Raw genomic sequence first — 9212 nt, forward strand, 5'->3', positions numbered from 1 at the left:
ATACATATATAGATATATATGGGTGTGCATGTGTGTGTATACATATATATTTAACTATCCTCATACTGAGAAAAAATTTCATGAGTTACACTTATTTTTCTATGTAGAAATGTAAATAATTCAAGTTTAATAATTTCCTTATGAGTTTCTTTTCCTGTTTACTTTCTCATGCTTCTCTTACTTCTTGTATATGAAAGTCAGATTTTCTTTTCAGCTCTAATTTTTTCATTAAGAAAGATTGAAAATCCTCTATTTCATTGAATGAGTATATTATCCCCTGAAGCATTATACTCAATTTTGCTGGGTAGGTGATTCTTGGTTTTAATTCAAGCTCCTTTGACCTCTGGAATATCATATTCCAAGTCCTTCAATCACTTAATTTAGAAGCTGCTAGATCTTTGTTACCCTGATTGTACTTCCACAATACTCAAATTGTTTCTTCTGGAGAGGTTGTAATATTTTATCCTTGAACTGGGAACTCTAGAATTTGACTATAATATTACTAGGAGTTTTTTTTTTTTGGGGGGGGGATCTTTTTTTAAGAGGAAATTGGTAAAATTCTTTCAATTTCTATTTTGTCCTCTTGTTCTAGAATATCAGTGCAATTTTCCTTGAGAATTTCTTGAAGGATGATTTCCAGGCCCTTTTTTTGATCATGGATTTCTGGTAGTCCAACAATTTTTAAATCATTTCTCTTTGATCTATTTTCCAGGTCAGTGGTTTTTCCAGTGAGATATTTCACATCACCTTGTATTTCTTTTTCATATATTTGGCTCTGTTTAATAGTATCTTGATTTCCCATACTGTTATTAGATTCCCTTTGTCCCAATCTAACTTTGAAGGAATTATTCTCTTCAGTGAGTTTTTGAAATTCCTTTTCCACCTCAGCATTTCAGCTTTTTAAGACATTCTTCTCCTCATTGGCTTTTTGAACTTTTTGCCATTGAGTCTATTTTTTAAGGTTTTATTTTCTTCAGTCTGGCTGTTGAATCATTTTGGTGATTTTCTTGCATCATTCTCATTTTTCTTCCCAGTTTTTCCTCCACTTCTCTTATATAAATCAATGAAGAGACAACAAAATATGTGACACTTTCTAAAATGAGATTGCATCTACTCCAGACATCACAGGAACATGTTAATGACATGAATCTTATAAGATTTCTAGAGAACTTCCCCTAATCTTAACAAGATGTCACATGCATCCAGTCCAAAGGTGTCCTATATACAGATATAGGGGAACTCCATAGAAACTGTGGGGAAATCTGACTTACAGATTATGTTTAAACCATAGTGGACTCCATGGGCATAAGAGCCTGTGGTGATTATAAACTATGTGAATATAGGTATTTATAAAATGAATACATGAAATGAAAAAGAAAAATTATTATGAAGGACTAAGATTTATTGACATGCTACTCTTTTGCTAGCCAATTAAAATTTCACACTGTAGATTCAATGACAAAATAAATAAAGTAAAGTTTATCCATTACATATTTTGGAAAGTAAACAATATTAATGCAAATTATTTTAAATACTCAAATTTTAATCTTACCTATCCAAATTTCGTTTTTCCCTCTTATGAAACAGATAATGGCATGGGTTATTAAGTGACTAACTTTAGTAATATCTGTCTTTAAACAATACTACATTGAGGCTGTTTGAGACTGTGTTACATAATTAGAATGATTTTGTTTTCTAGCAACAAGCAATTATTATATCAACAAACTGATAAACATTGGAAATAAATGTTAAATTATAATCATTGAGTAAACTTTAAGAAAAGGTTCTAATGAAGTGAAAGTTGACATTCAAAGTCTTTCCTTCCCTACAGTGAGACTCTGAATACTTTTCTGCATTTGAATGCTCAGTTATAGTACATAGGAATAAAAAAACAGAGGATGCAAATTAATTCCTGGCAAATATTAACTATATTTATTGCATAAGATATCCCTGCCTCTATGCTGACTGTGTAGACCCTATCAATGATGGAAAGAATACTTTCTAATAACAAGAGATGCTTCAGTTCTACCAGAATAGAAGTCAGTATTGGAAAAGAATTGACCTATCATTGAAATAGTTAGTATTACTATTACAAGTGATGGTTTTTTTTTTGCATTTTGCAAGGAAAACATCTGATTCCCTTAGGAGGAATTTGGAGGTTCTTTAATTTTCACCTGGCCAATTCAATTGTTGAGTAAATCAAACATATAAAAGTAAATTCTGCTACACAAAGAGACAACTTTCCAATCTAACTCCTTTTGAATTATGAATGTGTCTTTGTAAAATAATTCATTCAGAATAAATGAACACTAGGTCACAGAGTAGAAAGTCTCTGGAATATAGAATTCATTTTTTCTTTTAATTCTTCTATTAGACAGGAATACAAGTAATATTGCTGTCTGTAACATCACACAAATTCAAACTGCAGTATTTGAAAGCCTGATCAATTCCTACACAATAAGAAGCAATGGGTCTTCATAGTCATATTCCTCCTCCAACCCTCCTTCTCAACCTCCCTCTAACAATTCCATTTTTGGAGTATAAAAGAACTTGTAGGGTTTATTAGAAAATGAACCTGCTGAGGAAAAGTAAAAGGGTTAACTGTAAGTTTTATATAAACATGCCTTTTCATTAAAATTAGATTGATCTCTTTGCTCTGTCTTCATAAAAAATATCACCAGTCAAATTCAAGCAATCACATGGCTAGCACCCTGTTAATCAAACTCATTAGAATGACAATATCAGTCCACTTATTTCATAATTATACACATAAATTCATGCATATATGTGTGCTGTGTATATATATATGTACATACATACTTAGATGTATATATGTAAACACATATTCAGAATTTCAAACAAGTGCTGCTTTATAAAGATTCCTAATTCATGACTTGCCTTGATACTATCAGTTAAGAAAGTTTCTCAGCTTGAAATAATCTTTCTGACTTCCTTCCCCTAAAATAAATACATCTTGGCTTTAAAAATGAATTAAGTGAACAATTAAAAGAAGTAAACAATAATAAAAACTTGATTAAGTCCTTACTATGTAAAGGGTATTATACTAAGAAGTGGAGATGAAAATATAAGTAATCAGAACTGTCTCTGCCCTCAAAGAGCATACATTCTAAAAAAGGAAGACAATACATATAAGGAAGTGGTAGCCAGGGTGTAGTATTCTAGTTGAAGATGAAAAAGGGATGCTGATTGGTGTCATAAGTTAAATGACAGATATTTCTTAGAGAGGGTAGTGTTGATTTAATAATTTTTCCCAAAGCTGTAGTCAGAAGGGGGATGTGGAAGGGAAGGAGAGAAATGTCTAAAGATGGACAGGAAAAAATGTAAAGGTCTTTAGCCCTAATAAATGACAGAAATTTATTCAAAACCAGTGTTATGAGATGACTGATATCTCATCAGTCATTATGCCATATTACTAACTGTACTTTCACTTTAAGAAAACATCAGTTAATTTGTGGAGCACAGGATTCTCCTGAAATATGTGATCAAAATACCTTATTCTTTATGCTCTTAATGTTAGCCTCCAGAGATAATTTCTAATGTAAGATTTTATTCATCTTCTCCAGAGACATATGGAAGTCAAAGGAAAAAAAAAAACATACGGTAAGTTCAGAAACTGCCTTCATTTCCTAATTCAAAGCACTAAACTAATACAAGGAAACACAAGTGAAAATTCAAGCAGATGAATGCAAGAGTTCCTGTGAATGTTAGATAATAATTTATTTATTTATAAGGTCTCATTACTGGAGATTTCAGTGTTTTATGTCTCTGTAATTATTACATGTAACATAATATGGATTTACAACTGGATATGATACAGAGACAAAACACTATAAAAATTGAAATATACATATATGTATGTGTATATATATATACTACACACACATGTGTATATGTGTATTGCACATACACATATTTTATTTTTTTACTAGCCTAGTCGTTTCACTGGCACAGGGAACTTTTATTGAGGACCGTTTTCTTTGCTTCGTCATATTAGCAACTATGACATGGGAGAAATTCCTGGAGAGGCAGCATCATACAGTAAAGTAAATTAAAAGCTGGTCTCAGAGTTAGGAAGACCTAAGTCCTGCTTTTGACAGGCAGAAAGATGGATAGATAGATAGATAGATAGATAGATAGATAGATAGATAGATAGATAGATAGATGGATGGATGGATGGATAGATAGAAATGATATATTTATGTGTGTGCATAAGTATGTATGTATGTATGTATATCAACTTAAACAAGATATGTAGAACAGTTCCGGAACCATTTGAGTTGACATTTTTTTTTTCAATCGAAGGATGCTTTTTTTATTGCTTTAATATTTTCTCAGTTCTTTCAAGAGGTTATTATAAGAGTTTGGGAGTAAAGGGCTCAAACTCTTAAGAATTCCACAGTATAAAATTTACTTGTAAAAGTGGAAAATTCTATGTCATTAGATACCATTAGGTCTATTAAAAATAATTGTTACAATACTTCTTTATGAACTGAATAATATCTCATGGCAAAGTATTTGCAGATCCTGTACTTGATTGCATGCCACCATGGGGGGCGGGGGAGGGCAGGGCAGAGGGAGGAAAGGAAGGAGGAGAAAATTTGAAACTCAAGGGATTGTGGAACTGAATCTTGTAAACTAAAAGAAAAGAAACAAATTAATAAAGACAATTTTTAATTGTTACTTTTGCTATGTAGAAAACTTCCAAATGATTGCAGTCTCAGTCCTATACTACTGACTGGACTTTGCAGGTCATCTGGCTAATAGGCTCAAAGTAAAATCCTAAAAATGACTTCTGATAACCTCAGTTACAGTTGCTCCAGTGTCAGATTAAAAATATCTAGCTTATTTATTTTCTTTAAATGACACATATAGCTCAGTAGCCGGCTAGCTTCCTAATTAGGAATTTCCTTTGGCAATAAAGTGATTTACACTGATTTTTCATCATTTAGGGATGATTTTTTTAATTTGAAGAATAGATAAATAAAAGTGTTGAATAACTGCATAGAGTTGAATATGGCACTGACAGTTTAAGTACCTTATCCAGGGTTTTAGAGCTACTATGAGCTGTGGATCAGAGAAGCAGGAGTTGCACCACCTCTGTAAGCCAGGTCTCAGTTTATTTGATTGTGAAAGGTTGCCTCTTCAGGCAATTTTTCCAAACTGCAGGTTGCCAAGATGATACACAAAAGCATAGAGGAAGGTCTTCACTGAGAACTCCCTATACCAGTGAAGTCATCAGTTTAGTAAAAAGAAACCAACAAATAACTTCAACAACATCTTGTCAGAAACTTGCTTTCTTTCTAGTTCTTCCTTGCTTAGCCAGGGGCAGGTTCCAGCAATTTCAAATTCCACAGCTATTTTTACTTTCTACACAGAACAAATATCTAGCACTGAGTTAAACCATTAATGGATGCACTTTCCTCCCTCCCTCTTCTATGCATTTTTAGATCACTGCCAAGCATATTCTCAATTCTTTCACTGTTTATGGTAGCTAATTTTGTTCACTTAGACCATTCAGTTACTCTATCTAAGAATAAGGTCAGGACATTTCCACTTAAAATCATTCAAAATATCAAAAGCTTCATTTCTTTAAATGAATTGCCAGTCAAGAAAAAAATGAGGAGGATTTTAAGGTTTTATTTTTAGGACATAAATATAAAAAGAACAATAGAAAGAGGATATAACTGGGAGAAGGGAGACTTAGGTTTTAGTTTTGGCTTTGTAACTAAGTAGCTATGTGTTCTTGAACATGTCCCCTCATCTGAACAAACTTCTTATGTAAAATGAAGACATAGATTAAGATAATAGGATCATTAGACTGTAGATTTATACTTGGAAAAGATCACATGTGAAATTTTAAGTTTTACAAAGTACTCTCTATAAATGATCTATGTGACTTAAAGATGAAAATAAATTGAGAGTTAGAAGAGAGGTTTTAGAATGATGATGATGATGATGATATCTAGTATTTATTTAAGGCTTGAAGCTTCACAAAGCACTTTACATATGTAGTCTCATTGATCCTCACAACAACCTTTGAGGCTGGTACTATTATTATCCCCATTGTGCAGATGAAGGAATTTATGGTGAGACACGTTAAGTAGCTAGCCCAGGGTCATACACCCCATACATGCATGAGGCAGAATTTTAATTCATGTCTGCATGACTACAGGTACAACATCCTATCCACTTTACCATCCATAATCACTTAGATGTCATCTGGTCAAAGACATATTACTGATGAGAAAACCAAGTCTGGAAGATGTTAAGTGATTTGTACATAGTCAAATAGGTAGTAGGTGCCAAAGATGAGTCTTTAAACTGGGATCACTTAATTCCAATACTGATGCTATTTCTACTGTATCACATTGTTTTTTTTAATTTTACAAAAACTCTGGAAGGCAGGTACTATATGAACTATTGCCCTCATTTATTAAAGAGAAAAGTAAGAAAAAATCATTAACCAACTTGTCCCTGATTGTTGGAAGCTGTATTTAAATCTAGGTCTTTTTCTCAGAAATTGAATAACTATCTATCCCAATAGGATATAAGCTCCTTGAGGAAAGAATGATTTTACTCTTTTCTTTGCATCCCAGCACCTAACAGAAAGTGTGACACATAGTAGTGCTGTATAAATGCTTATTGATTGATCAACTCCATGTCCAAAACTCTTTCTTTTATGTCCCTTTCAGCTATGACATTTTGTATTTCTAAAATTCAGTTTTCAGAAAACTGCTTCACCTTCTCTCACCCAGTTTCTCTTCATTGCTTTATTTCCTATTTACATCAACTACTTGGATAAAGTCTCATATTAATAACTAGGCAATGAGAAGCCAAGGACTCCAAGCCAAGAACTTCCAGTGGTAGAAACAATCTACAGAAATAGCATGTATATAGAGTCTTATTTTTGGGGGGGAGGGGAAGTGTCTCAGTCTTAATAAGTGGCAGAATTGAGACTTGAAGCTGTCTTCCTGATCCTTTGTTACTATACCATGATGCCTACAATGATTGAATGCATCACTTGGAATTGAGAAATAGCTACATTCCTAAGTATCTCATGTATAGAATGCTGCATTAGCTGTTGACAGATACAAAATTAGTTTTAAAAGTTTATTCATTGTGGGGTGGCTAGGTGGTGCAGTGAACAGAGCACCAGCCCTGGAGTCAGGAGGGCCTTAGTTCAAATCTGGCCTCAGACACTTAACATACACACACACACACACACACACGCATGCACGCACGCACACACGCACACACACACCAAAAAAAAAAAAAACCCTAGCCATGTGACCTTGGGAAGTCACTTAACCCCAACTGCCCTCCAAAAAGCAAAAAAAAGAGTTTATTTATTAAGACATTTTATATATGTCATCAAGATATTAGGTCAGGAAACACTCAAAATTCCCTAACAATATTGTGTCTCCCCACAAAGGTAGTTCAGAACTATAAGATACCAAAAGAAAAGTATTTTTTCTTTCAGATATATGTAATTGTAATGATAATTCATTTGTGTAGTACATTCGATGTAAAAAAAAAACCTCATTGAAATAAAAGCCCAGACATACAATTTATATTTATTGTCATAACCTGTTAATTAACTTCATTAAATGAATATTATTATTTTTAGACTGCTTTTTTAAGTAATTTGGCAGCATGATATTAAAAAAAAAAACTTAAGAAGACTTTACCTGTTGTGAATCTTCTTAAATTTCTCTAATAGCATGTTGTTGGTTTGCTTAAAAGGCAGGCTGAAAATAATAATATACATTTAATGAAGTTAATTAACAGGTTATGACAGTGAATTGCATTGAAACTTACTCAATATTTCAGACCCTTTGAGTGAGAATCAATCTGCCATGTGATACCTCCATTAGTTAACTAAGATCAGGAAATAACTAAGAAATAAATGCTTCTATTTAGTGAAAACAATATCTTTAGTTATGATTCATGATCCAAAGCCAAAGTACAACAGAAAATGCCTATGTTTCATGGAGTTTCTTTAAAGGGAAATTCTTAAAGATATTTTTTATCTCCCTCAGTGGCTAACACAGGACTCTGAACACAATTTTTTTTTGTTAAATGAAAGAATAGTAGTATTATATATTATCAATTCTAATTGTCCTATTTATTGATGAGGTGACAATATCTTGTAGTGGATAGAGTGCTGGATCTGTAATCAGAGGAATACTAAGTCCAAATCTCTCATTTCATACGCTTACTATTTGTGTTACCATGAGAAAAAGAATTACACTTCCTGGAGTCTCAGTTTCTTTATCTGTTTAGCATAAACAAACCTATAGCACCTATTTCATCAGCTTGTGAGAATCAAATGAGACAATATATAGAGAGTGTCTTATAAACCTGAAAAGACATCATTTCTAAAATAAATTTAAATTTAAAAACTACCCTCAAGAGTTTGTGTGCATTCAAATTTTTATGCTTTCATACTCTAGATATCATTTATTTATTCAAAGGATCTTTAATTTCATCAATGCATGTCTCAATGCTTGATGAAATCCATTTATATCTTTTCAACCACTGAAATTCTTGTCCACATTTTCACATAGTTCTTTGAACCCAGATAAGGGTGGAAATTCCTCTAGGGGATTCTTATAAATTATATTTTAAGGAAAGTAGTGCAACACCTGACTGTCGACTTGGCATTCTTCCCTCCCAGTAAATGAGTAGACTACCTTTATTACCAATCAGACATAGTCCTTGGTCTCTCATATGCCATGCTTATTCTCTATATTTGGGAATATTTGAAATTCCACAATGCATTCCCATTGCTATGGTCCACATCCTTTCAAATGAAAATGTTCCCAACATATATTCTTAACAGAGTAAATGTTTAAGAATATGCTTTCAGAGTTCAAATTATGAATGCAAGATCATTAAAGAGATTTGCAAATTTAAAGTGAAGCTATAAAGTGTTACTAAGATTCTGGTGGGGGGGGGGGGAGGCAGCTAGGTGGCGCAGTAAGTAAAAATGCCTGCCCCGGAGTCAGGAAGATAAATTCAAAATGCCTTCATAAAAGACCTCATAAAAAATTTTAAAAGTCAAATAAGAGCAATGAAAGAAAAATTGGGAAAATAAATGATACTCTCAATAGAGAGTCAACATCTCAGAAAAGGAAGGATAAAAATTGACTGAAGAAAATAATTCCTTATGAAATAGAGTTGCCCAAGTG

General features: G+C 32.8%; 1 protein-coding gene across 5 annotated transcripts in view; it reads right to left on the reverse strand.

Moving 5' to 3' along the window:
• PRR16 (proline rich 16) overlaps nt 1–9212 on the reverse strand; it is a 361972-nt gene that overhangs the window by 317789 nt on the left and 34971 nt on the right. For 2 of the 5 annotated variants that reach the window (XM_069087833.1, XM_069087832.1), the window contains exon 2: nt 7710–7769. The exons of the other annotated variants lie outside the window; for them this stretch is intronic. The gene's annotated coding sequence lies outside the window, so the exon portion shown is untranslated. The remainder of the gene's footprint in view (nt 1–7709; nt 7770–9212) is intronic. 5 annotated transcript variants of the gene reach the window in all.

This window comes from Petaurus breviceps, unplaced genomic scaffold (assembly GCF_028583685.1).
Source record: "Petaurus breviceps papuanus isolate PSGF00001 unplaced genomic scaffold, PetGlider_PUasm1.0 183, whole genome shotgun sequence".
Lineage (NCBI taxonomy): Eukaryota > Metazoa > Chordata > Mammalia > Diprotodontia > Petauridae > Petaurus > Petaurus breviceps.